Source organism: Lepidochelys olivacea (assembly GCF_965140295.1).
Source record: "Lepidochelys olivacea isolate rLepOli2 genome assembly, chromosome: 2".
NCBI classification, from domain to species: domain Eukaryota; kingdom Metazoa; phylum Chordata; order Testudines; family Cheloniidae; genus Lepidochelys; species Lepidochelys olivacea.
The window spans coordinates 213,318,480-213,331,229 of record NC_140412.1 but is presented as its reverse complement, the minus strand read 5'-3'; the positions used below and the strand labels follow the sequence as shown (position 1 = coordinate 213,331,229).

The window sequence follows — 12,750 nt, the reverse complement described above, 5'->3', positions numbered from 1 at the left end:
TGCACAAACTCCTAAAAAACTGAAATGCACTTTAACATTATTAATTCTAACACAACAAAACTTCACTTAAATATGTCCTGTCAAACTCTTGGAAAATCCTTCAGCTGTTCTCCAAAATTAGCAAAAGTAATTCACGCTAGCTCCAGAGTGAAATACTTTCCTGCTTTCTCTTTGTTAAGCCACCCACCTGCTGATCTCCCTTGCTCAAAACCAAAAAACTGACACTTACCTATATCCTCCAAGATAAACAATTTCAAATATGCCTCCACTGAGTCAAAAAACCTACCAGTTGCACTTTCTGAAAGTAATGGACTTAAACTCTATAGTTAACTGAAGTGTTCCATACTTTTCTCATTTCCGTTTTATTAGTGATTAAGTACAGTTCAATGTATTTTAAAAGTGAAGGACTTACAATCAAGACATTACCATATAATTGTAACTTGATATGTCAAGGGTAAATAGTACAACACCAGAGTTACAAACTGACTGGTTAACCATACACCTCACTTGGGACCAGAAGTACACAATCAGGCAGCAGCAGAGACAAAACAAAACAAAAAAAGCAAATACAGTACAGTACTGTGTTAAATGTAAACTACTAAAAACATAAAAGGGAAAGCTTAAAAAAGATTTGGCAAGGTAAGGAATGTGTTTTTGTGCTTGTTTCTTTTAAATTAACATGGTTAAAAGCAGCATTTTTCTTCTGCATGGTAAAGTTTCAAAGCTGTATTTAGTCAATGTTCAGTTGTAAACTTTTGAAAGAACAATCATAAAATTTTGTTCAGAGTTATGAACAATCTCCATTCCCAAGGAGTAACACTGAGGTTCTACTCTAGCTACAATATCTAAATTTGGATAAAATAGTTTCAAAACATTTCTCATTAGTGCCCTTTTATTAATCAGTATCTTTCCAGGCAGTGGGCATAGTAGGAATTAATATGCTGACTAAATCTTGCAAGGAGATATTGATAACCAGGAGTCAAAGCATTTGCATTTCTAAGTGGAATACAACCCTCTGTCTGGAAGAACTAATCACGGAGATGTTGCCTGCATAGTCAGGATATTCCTAATATAATCATATTTTCACTGGAGAGGAATTACATAACTAGTTAGGACACACTATATAGCAAAAAAATAAAACATCTCCCAAACAACCACCCCCAGCAAAGTACATGTCCTCTTCTGAGAGGATTCTTTTCCAGTCCTGAATGAGGATTGTAGTGATCCAAAAGAGATCACTGTTACAATAGAACAATTTTCCCCAAAGCACTGTACTGATCATGCCAGGTACTGAGCACTCCATACAAAGTACTGAAATAGCTCATCTTCCATTGAGGTGAATGAGAATGAAGGAGCTCAGCATCTCTCAAGATCAGACTCTAATTGGCCATCAAAGCAAAACTAATATTCTGTACCCTGTACTTCTGCTTACAGTGATGAAGCTGGGGAGGTGTGTAAATTCACAGACAGGCAGAGAAGGGAGGCACGCGTGAGCAGGCAACACCAGTGAATGAACACAAAGCTACCAAAAATCTTACACAAAAGTGAGGTGAACAAGCTACTTCCAGGATCCTTTAACTTGTGGCCATAACAATTCTATAGCCAGTAAGCAAAGCTTTGTCAACACTGCAAGGTCAGTCTTTATGTTAAAAAAAAAAAAACTGCTCTTGGACAGTGTCTCCAATGTATTAGAGAGAGAGTATTCTTTACCATAACGTATGTATGGCTTTTGGGGTTCCAGCTTTCCCCCCCTTGTGTACACAGTTAGTGTGGTCAATCCAAGGAAAATCTGACCATTCATTGAAGTCTGTGATTCCCTTGTATCCCTGCTGTGGTATCCTAGAACAGTGATTCAATAGATAATCCATATACAAAATTCCTTGTTGGCTTTATTGGCTTCCTCTTTAAAACAAACCAACTCCGGTATAGTATAGGAGCTGGTAATCTGTGGGATAACCACCTTTCCTGAGAGTTCAATCTCAATTTAGTGACTAACGATCCAGAATTTTAATGTCACCAGTTGAGGATTTGCAGTGGCACCAACAGCAGAAAACACGCTGGCAGCAAGAGTGGCACAGCTGGGAGTATCAGCATGAAGCAGATGGGATGGAGATAGAACCCCTACACTGTGCCTTGAATGCAACCAGATTTTGTGCGCAACATTGTAAAGGACTACTTCTTATTCTCTAAGTACCGTGAACAGTGTTCAGTCAGTGTTTGCCAGCACAATCCAAAAAGAAGGATCTCCTTCCTCAGACATGCTCCACCAAACTGCAATTCCATTTTCGAGGTTCTTTTTACTTGTTGTAAGTCCCCATCAGCAGACATGCAGAAGAGCCACTGGACAAAGAAATGAAAAAATACTATGTGTATGCAAGTATATAAAATTAGAAGAGAGCTATAGCTGTGCATAAAATCCTTCATAAGAGTAAGTGCATTAATGTATTGGCAGATACTAGTGTATGTTTGATGATAAATCATGACTTGGTTTCTCTCTTCTCCCTTTCCCCTCCCAACAAAATGACTAAAAGCTTTCCCTCATTCCACCACCCTTTTTAAAAAAAAAAAAAAAAGTTAAAAGAGCCTTTTAAAAATTCCTCATTCTTAATGCTCTGAAATGCATGGGTTCATAAAATTAAATTACAATATTTTATCTGTTTGGGATCAGTACTGTTTCCTCCTTTGCCTCGTGTTTACTTTCCTGCAGTAGCTGACATCAAAATGTTTTCTGGAATGCTGGGACTAAATAAGTTATGCTTAACTCAATATCTAATGCAAATAGCCCTGGGGAAGCTTCAGCAACACAATCATAAAAGCTACAGTTTCTTTTAATAGCTTGCCACACTTTGCTGATATAGTATTTCTCTAATCACCAATCTTTACGTGCCTTCCTGACCTTGGAGCTCTCTGCCCAAATGACTTTGTGGTATCAAAGGCCTGTGTCATTGGAAGAGTGAATGGCTTTCATTTTTCCTCCTGAAACTTCCGGTTCCTGGCATCTGCAAAGAATTATTCCAAGTACTGCTTTGCTGCCTTGCGGCCAGTGCCCTATAGTGGCCTGACTGATGGAAGTGACTTTTCCCAAAAAGGTTATTGTGGTCAGCAATAGGTGGAAGCTGCAGTCAGCATGGAATCAGATCTGCTTTCTCAGCTGATTCTGTTTGACTATTAATTGTCACAGTGTCATTATGTTTGTGGTAGTTTAATTACCATCTCTTTTTAGCAGACTTCAAATAAACCAGCTCTTTACCATGTTATATAGGTTTGCTATATCAGAACAGGGGCTTTGAAAAAAGCCAGCCGCAGATTCAGAAAGCATCATGTTGCAATGAACAAGACTATTCAATTCAGTTGCATCTGAAGAAGTGTTTTTTTACCCACGAAAGCTTATGCCCAAATAAATCTGTTAGTCTTTAAGGTGCCCCCGGACTCCTCATTGTTTTTGTGGATACAGACTAATACTTACGGCCATTCAATGTCTATGTTTGAAGATTTGTGTAGCACTTGAAGTGAGGCAGAGGGGCTATTCTTCAGAACACTTTATATAGTACGTGGAGGCCAATAATTCATACATGGATGTGCAGTGACATTTATTAAAATATGCACTGACTTTTCAGGTAGATGGTTACAGAAGGGACAAGCCCTTGAATTTAAAGAAAAAGAAAAGCCCTTGAATACTCTCTCTATTCAGAAAGTCAAATGTTTCTCACTCATAGTTGAAAAATCAAACAAGTAATTCTGGGAACCCTGCACATCAGCACTGGGTTAAAGGATGATTTCCAAGTCACATGAGATAGACAGACCGGTTGGATTCAGATTCTCAGCAATGGGACCTACATTGAATATTGCAGTCAGACCCATAATAAGCGAACAATCTAACTTCTCTTCCACCACTCCCCTTGCTCCTCAGTTCCATCTCAATGTGTTTTTTAACTCTTATCTGTTATATGATTAGCTCTATCTAGAGAACCCCAGATAATTATTGTGGGAGGGCCAACAAATTGTGAGAAATGCACCACTTTTTTTTTTTTTTTTTTTTGGTGGTGGGTTCAACAATAAAAAGATCCCTTTTTCATTATTTTATTATTTGTATTACAATAGCATGTAGAGACCCCAACTGAGGTCAGGAGCCCACTTTGTTACACACTGAACAATTGCACAGTAAAAGACATTCCATGCCTTGACAAATTTACAGTCTAAATTGACAGCACAGATGAAGGGGAAACAAAGGCACAGAGAAGTTAAATGATATGCCCAGGGTCACACAGCTGGTCAGTGACAGCTGCAAACAGAACTCAGGTTTTAGGATTCCCAATCTAGTGCTCTGTTCACTGGGCCACCCACCCCAGGAATATTTTATTTAAATTCTCAGACTCAAGTCTAGACACAAAACAAACAAAAATGGACTCCAATCTGAATCCTCCACTGCCCTGCAAAAAAGCACCAGGGCTTTGAACCATTCACCCAAGTAAACATTTCCTCGGCATCTCTCTACCACCTTTCTTTGGAGCACAGCAGCTCCTTTTATTAAGAATGAGATCCACCTGCTTCTCTCCTTGTCTGCATCCTGGCACTCAGTGGTGCCTTCTCCCTTTCCATAACCAGAGGAAAGGAGGTAGCCACTGTGCCTGGTTATTTCCTGCAGGTTGTTTCCTTCGCACCCACCTCCCACCATTGTCATTAAAAAAAAACATGCAGGTTTTGATCCCAGAGGCCTCCTCGTCCACTCCTTTAGATCCCCAATGGACCTGTATACCACATACACACAAAACCAGCTGACAGGTGATAACTTTCTAAGGGCCATTATCCCAATGACACTGGCATTAGAGTCATGGAAAACAGATAAGGCGTAAAACTGAAGAGCCAGCTACCACGGTATGTGATCTTGGGGTTGGAGTCCTCATGGCCTAACGCCAGTGCAGAGATGCATGATCAGTTGCAGAATGACTGAGTTCCCAAATAAACAATACATTGCAGTGAATGTTCACCATAGCCTGGATTCCAAACCTGTATGGACAGAGATCATCACTAAGATCCAGAGAGCTTCATCCATTGATACAATAGTAGAGGCACCCATTTCTGAATAATCACACTCTAACTTTGGGCAGAATTGATTAATACTGTATGTGCTGGTCAGATGCTGGTAACAGACCCCATGGCAATCAGGCTGATCCTTTTTTGTTCCCTTAATTTTCGTGGGCAAGTGTCCAGTGACTGCAATCACAGGTGAAGGTCTGAGCTTGGCATCCTAGATACACACCATGAGTCCTTGTCCTCCTGACTACCTGGTTTGAGTTCCCTTATCCCATCACACTATCCACAGTGATTCCTTAGCCTGCTTAGCTATCTGTCCCAGCACTCAGGACTTCAGATATGGGCATGGTGGCTTCTCAGGACACTCAGCACTAGGTATTCTTCAGTCCACTATGAGGCATTAGCCAGCAGGGTCTGCTGGTACCAATAAAACCAGCTCTTCACTTTCACAGGCAGAACATCCAAGTACAATACAAATACCATAGAATACAATAATGCCCAGTCTAGCCATCACTGTTTGAATCTCTGGTTTCAGCCCATGGACTGCAGCATGCCAGTAGTTATACAGGTACATTTTTATTAGGAAACATGTAGTCCAGGTGAAATTATTGAACAGCTAAATCCTAAATACAGAACAGGAAAATCAAAAAGGGATTAAGAAATATAATGGAACAATGCCAATAAACAGGTAAACATCTGTTGGGAGGAATAAGCAAGCACAACCTTGTTTTTCAGCATCTCAGGATTTACTTTTTATGATTTTTTTTAAATGTTCTGCATAAACTATATGATTTAGTTTTGCAAAAAGAAAAGGAGGACTTGTGGCATCTTAGAGACTAACAAATTTATTTGAGCATAAGCTTTCATGAGCTACAGCTCACTTCATCGGATGATTTAGTTTGTCACTGGTCCCAAATCAAGAACACTTGGGGACAACTGTAACATAACCCTGAGTGAACACAGGGCCAACATAATTAGGACTAAAGACATGAGATGCGAGGGGAAATAGTCTGCATAATTTCACTTGGTAAACACCCCCATGGAAAGTGGCATGTAGGAAATCTGCATACTAACAAACCTGTCACAAATCAAGGACAACTAAATAGAACAATTAGAATTAACATTTTGCTTTGACTGGTTTTTAAGGCTCTTTTCACTTTTACTATATGCAGTTAAAATTGTGGTTTTTCACTTAAGGCAACATTCTCTATTACATTTTTCCTCTAACTTTGTTTGGGCTTTAGAAATACTCTCTCTTTTCTTTTCTGGGATTTGTTTTGAAGAATAGCTAGTGAAGGTCAAATTCTGCACTTCCTTATCCTAATGTAAATCCAGGGTAACTCTAGTGGCTTCAGTGGAATTAATCTAGATTTACACCAGCGTACATGGTAACACAATTTGGCCTCAAAACCAAATCACAATGATGAATTATGTTTTGTGAATCTTAATTTTAGTAGCCAGTTGAGTTAGGTGACTTCCTTCATTGACTATAGCACTGTTTTCTTCTCTAAGGTAACTAGGTAACAAAAGCAACCTAATTTCATGAAATATAAAGGCCTATGTTTTCAAAAGTGACCAGTGATTTTAAAAAAATCAGTCCCTTCCCTCCACCCCCAAAAGCTAGATTGGGGAAAGGTGTGTGTGTTTGTATATTTTAAAATATTTTTAAAAAATATATTTGTTCCTTCTTCTCTAGTTTGTTCCTTTTCAGCTTCTCTAATGGTTGCCAATTCTTGTGATTTTAATGAAAGTTTTGTGATATGTGAGGATGTACTAAAGTCCCACCTTTCTGAGAAGCCTGATTATGTGAGGAACTCAGCTTCCATTTACATAAAAAGTAAGTTTCTTTTCCCCAGGGTGTTAGAAGTCTGAAAATGTGACCCAAATGCACACTAAAGACTCAAAAAACAGAAGGCAAATAAAAAGAAATCCAAATATATTAATTTTAAAACAGCTCTTGATTTTTAAGCTAATCTCATTATTTTGCCCCCCCCCCTTTTAATGTTTGGAGTTGGCAATACTGCTCTCACTGGTTCACTTCAACCCCTAGTCTTTTTTTAAGTCTTGTCCTAAGTGGAATATGCATCGACTAATGTTTAATAGAGTCAAACATGTTATGTTTGTGTGAGATCAAAGTTCAAACAAGTTCACCCATCCTTACCATGCAACATAATAAATATTACGATTATTTCTGAAATGTACTCTGCCTTCCTTGGTCCAAGATCAGTTGGAGAGTCGAGAAATTGGAAACTACACTTTATTTTGCAGTCTGTAATATAGTATGTGCTGACACAGCACTATTTTCCAATTTTTTTTATCCTCTACTTTTTTGTAGATCAGCAAGTATAGATTTCCCCCCTCTCCCCCAATCAATTAACCCCCTCTGGTAGTGTTTTATTTTCTCTTCATATTAAATACAGTGAAACCTGAGGATTCTACTTGTAACAGACAATCCTGGTCTTTAGTGAACATTTTAAACTCTCCCCAAGGTTTCCAGTACAATTTTGTTCTCACTTCAGTTAAACATCCACTCTACCCCTCAACTGATACTTGCTGGTGGTTGGTTACAAGTGAGAAAAAAAAAGGGGGGGGGAGTTGTTCTTTCTTGATTCATAATGATGTATAGAGAAGGTCTGGAAAGCTTTCAGTTTTATTTTCTTAAGGGTCTTTTTCTCCCCTGTATATTTATATTAGGAAAAAAATCAGGTCTTGTGTCCTGGAAGACTTTATGACGACTGAAGAACTAGTGAAGTGATGACATCACAAAAGCCAAGGAGGTGAAAGCTGAGCTCTTGAGAGGGGAAGGGATTTTGAGTCAGACTGTTTAAAATTCTGCTGGGGGGGGGGGGGGAGGATTGTGTGTGTTTTTGTTTTTATTAACCCCCTGTTAAACTCCAATGACTAATATTTTGGAGAAAGGAAGTCTGTCAAGGATTCCAATCCCACTATAAGTAGGGCATGAGAACTAACAATATGCATCTCTGAAACCCGCAAAAAGTCCTCCAACAAAACAAGGTAAGACCAGATATTGACATCTCTGATATTTCTAAGGTTAAACATCCATGTTAAAAAAAAAAAAACCACAACAGCCCTTCTTTATTATTCACAGAAAACAATTGCGTACAGATTATGGCAGCCCTAAAGGCTGGCTGAGTTTGTGCTCCAGTTGCAGTGACCTATATGGCCCATGGCCAGGGCACAGGATTGCTGAGCTGTAAAAATGTGTTGACCACACTTATCTCTCTCCAGAATGCCCTCTGAGCAGAGGGCTCCTACTCAGGAGATGCAGTCCTGGCATAGCAGTCTTCTGCACAGGACAGAAGAGAATCTGTGCTAGGGGGCTTATGCTTCCCTTAAGGCAACAATGAATCTGGTCCTTTGTGCGTTCATATGTATGGTGGCAGTATATTGAACAAAGAGTTCCTAGCATTTCCTTCATACAATGGGGCTTGAGACTTCTCCCATTTGTACCACAAGAAATCTTGAAGCCAGTGGAGTTACACCTGTATAAAAGCAATGAAGTAAAAGTAGAATCAGGCCATGTATGTCATCAGAGCACATGGCCTATTGCTGAATTTAGTCCATACACTGTACTTTCTGCACAGAATGAGGGCCAAATATTTTTATTTTTAAAAAAATGGTGCTCATTGTTAAAACATATTTATAATACCAAAAATGAATTAACTGAGCAGAAACAAAAATGAAAGGACTGTAGGTTATGATCAGGGATGAAGTGATTCAGATAAAATAACCCATTCGTACTGGTTTGACAGGGTTTTTGGAGAGCATTGAGAATACAAGCTTCCTACAACTATGAACGGGTGGACAAGAGGCTTTTGTAGATGGTTAGCGAACCAGATTCTTATCTGAATTTTTTAAATGCTGCTGGGGTTATGTGGCAATATTATTTATGTGCTAGTACATGTAGAGCCTTGTATATGCATCTTAAATATGTATTTTCTTCTAGTTTGAATTGAATGTAAAATATGGGGATACATTAGTTTCTAGTAGAGTTCACTTTTGTGCATCTCTGCATATCTTGTTTCTGGTATGGAAAGCATCAAAATACTGAGAGAGATCCTTGTGCTATATATAGCCTGAGAAGGTACCAGAAATCTTGTACAACTTTTTTTTATTCATGAGATTTCCACTCTGTTTTGTTTTTTACCTCCAGAGTGTTGAAATAGTTATGAGAAGGTTGAGTCAGGAATCCAACCATAGACGAAGTACCATATTTACCTGAGTGTGTGGTGTGTTCAGTTTCCGTAAAGCTGGTATTCTGGTAAAGATGACAAGTCAAATACTTGCAGCTACACCTATGGGGAAAAGTCAGATCTTACACAGAGCAGGAAGCAAAAACAGCCCCCAGGTGGCTTTGGAGCCATCTTACCACAGTATCTCTCTGTCACTCCCAGACACCACTTTCCACTGTGGCTTTCCTCTTCATTTCTGTCTGCCTTCAGCCTAGTGACTGTCTTAGTCCCACTCTTTCCTGCTGCCTCCTTTTTTCACACAGTCAGGGCCACACACCTGTTTCCTCCATTTCTACCAAGTATTGCCTCTCTTGGGTTAAGGTACCAGAGATTCCTATTCTTTACTTCTCCCACAAGCCTGACTCCTTCACATCCATCATGTCAGGGCCCCAATCTTGTTCTGTCCCTCCTTTTGTGAATGTGGTATTTACTTATTTTTAAATTATGTGTAGCTTGCTATACATATATTTTAAATGGTTAATTCCTGAGGTTTTCTTTAAAATGATGGAAATTTTCAGTTTTGTATTTTTTTTTTTTTTTTTACAATGGGATTCCTGGGGTTTTGCAGTTTTATATGTGGTTTTTCAAATGATAGGACAACTAAAAAATGTAACCTTAAGATCTACATTATTAAAGGCTCCTGGCGGGTTTCCACTTGTATGTAGTTTTGCATTGACAAGTCACTTGTGTGAAGAATATTTGTGCACTCTTGCTTGTGAATGTATTTGTGCACATAAATAAGCACATAACCTATTTTTGCAAGATTTCTAAGTGCAAATAGGATTTTGGGTTTATTTTGTTTTTTTTTAAATAAACCTTCTTGTTCAGGAGTGTCTGCATCTAGAACTTTCTTCTGGAAAGACAAAGATAGGGCTCAGCTGTGAAATTTGGATCCAAGTCCTGGATTGTAACCTGACTCCAAACTTCTAACAGTTGTTCAAAGTTTGGAGTTGTTCAGATCCGGGATTTTGGCTCAGGTCCACAAAGGGGCCTGTGTAAGAAAAGATAATAATTCCTTGCTCTTACAAAGCGCTTTTCATCAGTAGATCTGAAAATCACCTTACAAAGTCTCATTCTTCCCATTTTATGGGAAAGAAAATGGAGGCATGGGCCAGTGAAGTGACTTCAGTATCACAGCATGTCAGCAGCAGAGCAGAGAACAGACCCCATGTCTTCTGAGTCCCAGTCTGGTGCTCTCTCCTGCAAGCAATAATGTCTCCCCGAGCTGTAGCTCACGAAAGCTCATGCTCAAATAAATTGGTTAGTCTCTAAGGTGCCACAAGTACTCCTTTTCTTTTTGCGAATACAGACTAACAGGGCTGTTACTCTGAAACAGATTTCTCAGCTGATTTAAATCAGTAACTTGTTCCATTCCTACTTACAGGAAACACAACTAGGCAAGAACATAAAAATCTCAAAAAGGAGATGGACAGGACAAGTTTCCTGCTCTTCTCTCTCTGAATCCAAAGCAAAAAAAAAAAGAAGTTGTCAGTCACTTATTAGAAAAATACAGTCTTCTAGTCACCCGTCCTTCCCTGGGAAACCTGGGCATAAAGTTCCTCCTATTCAGAGAGCCTGGAGAGGAAAGGACTCTTCTCCTTACTAAATACAGGTGCACCACACCAAGGTCCCTAGCAGTAGGAGTGGAAAGAGCCACCCCCCCCCCAAGGTGCTCCCTACATTGCCCAGGCTGGCTGGGGGAGTGCGTGCCCTGAACTCCACAGCCGGGGCGCGGGACACCCCCAAGGCGGAGACGAAGACTAGCGCCACGTAAGCTCTGCCCTGGTGCTGGTAAAACTCGCCAGGACAGGGTGGCTGGAGAGAGCCCAGCCCGGCAGCAGGGATTAGGCCCGGCTCCCCCATGCACACCCTTTGCACCGGGCTCGCCCTCCCTGGGCGCCCGAGCACGAACTGGCTACACATCGCTCCCTGAGCTGGTCCCACACCACCCCGCTGCCCGCGGGAGCCTAGCCCGGCTGCTCAGTGGCGGCCTTGCCACCCCCCGTCCTACTTCCTTCCGCGCGTCCCCCGGTCACACCGGAGCGCGTCGACCTGCCTCCGCCGGCCGCTCAGGGGTCCGGGCCGAACCGAAACCGGTGCTGCAGTTCCGCCTTCCGCCGCCAGATGCTGCTCTTGGCAGCCTGAGCTGGGGGGCGGCCGGCGGCAGAGGCTTCGCGCGCTGCGGGGCGCGCGGCCGGTGCCCAGCGTGGGCCAGCTGCCGCTAGCAGCCTCCTTGCTCCCGTGCGCTGAGGAGGCGCGGGGGGGCGGAGAAGATCCTCCCTTCACCAGCACCCCCCGCCTGCGCCGCTCCAGGCGCAGTGTGCAGGGGGGAGGCAGCCGGAAGCGGGGCTGCAGGGCAGAGAGAGGAGAGGGCGCAGAGCAGAGATCAGGAACAGCCTTCAGGGCTGGGGGAAGGTGCCTAGCCTCGGCTGCAGCAGGGGAGGCAGGGTCATCATCAGCCCTCAGAAGTGAGAGGAGGAGGGCCCCACCCTGTGCATGTATTTATTTTTGTGCATTTCCAGGTGGTTTCTGGAAATCCGAGCGCACAAAAAGGGGCAGTTTCCACAGGGTTAAAACCATGTTTATGCCGTTCACATGAGTTTTGAACTTGCAGGGCTGGCAATGCTGAGGCCATCGCATTTTTAAAAGGGCTAACATGATGACTGGGCATTACCCATGTTACAGCTCTGAGCACCATGTGCTAGAACAGTGGCTTTCCACTTAGTCTGTGCACCCCCAAGGGTCCACGGAACAATGTCTAAGATTTCCAAAGGGGTCCCTGCCTCCATTTGAAGGTCCCGCAAATGGAAAAAGGTTGAAAACAACTGTGTTAGAAGCACATCAGTAGAAGGTGCTGTAGATGATTATAAAGCATAAGCAAAGGCATAAGCAACCTGCTTGACTTATGACAACAATTCATTTGCACGGATTTCAATCTTAGGAAATTCGAATTTTGAACATTTTATAGGGATAGAAATAAAAAAAGGTTTCCCTGAAAAACAATGAAGAAATAATCCTGTGCAAAACCTGAAAAGTAGTTTTCAGAATAAAATAATTATATCAGAAAACAAACAAAAGATTGCAAAGAGAAATTTGAGCTCATTGTTGTGTTATTTCTAAATGGACAAGGGGAGGTACTCAAATCTGTAGACTAAAACTATCATGATAAATTGAACAGATAAAACAGTACAGAAACTACATAACTGTTTAGAAAAGGGGCAAGTAGACTGGTAGGGTTCCACGTGAAGAAACAACAACCTTCCAGAAGAGCATGAATGCACCTATTTTTTACTAGGCACAGAACCAAATAATCAACGGAGCAGAAGAAATTACTGCAGGTGGTACTAAACCTTATATCAGCTTTACAGCGAACAGAAGGAACGCCTGATCTCATCTTGAAAATTATAACTTCCTGACAACAACAAAATTGACTTACCTTGCTAAACATCAGGTAGCAACTCTC

At 41.2% G+C, this 12,750-nt stretch overlaps 1 protein-coding gene and 1 long non-coding RNA gene across 3 annotated transcripts in view; one reads left to right on the top strand and one right to left on the bottom strand.

Moving 5' to 3' along the window:
• Positions 1–12,750, top strand: part of HDAC9 (histone deacetylase 9) — a 703,417-nt gene that overhangs the window by 500,428 nt on the left and 190,239 nt on the right. The window lies entirely within an intron of this gene.
• LOC311515991 lies at positions 8,113–11,565 on the bottom strand. 2 transcript variants are annotated; one of them, XR_014710284.1, is made up of 3 exons: positions 11,299–11,565; positions 9,274–9,350; positions 8,113–8,537 (listed from the first exon to the last, which is right to left on the bottom strand). It is a non-coding gene; the product is annotated as an uncharacterized lncRNA (long non-coding RNA). The 2 variants fall into 2 exon arrangements; XR_014710285.1 differs by having other exon boundaries at positions 11,344–11,564.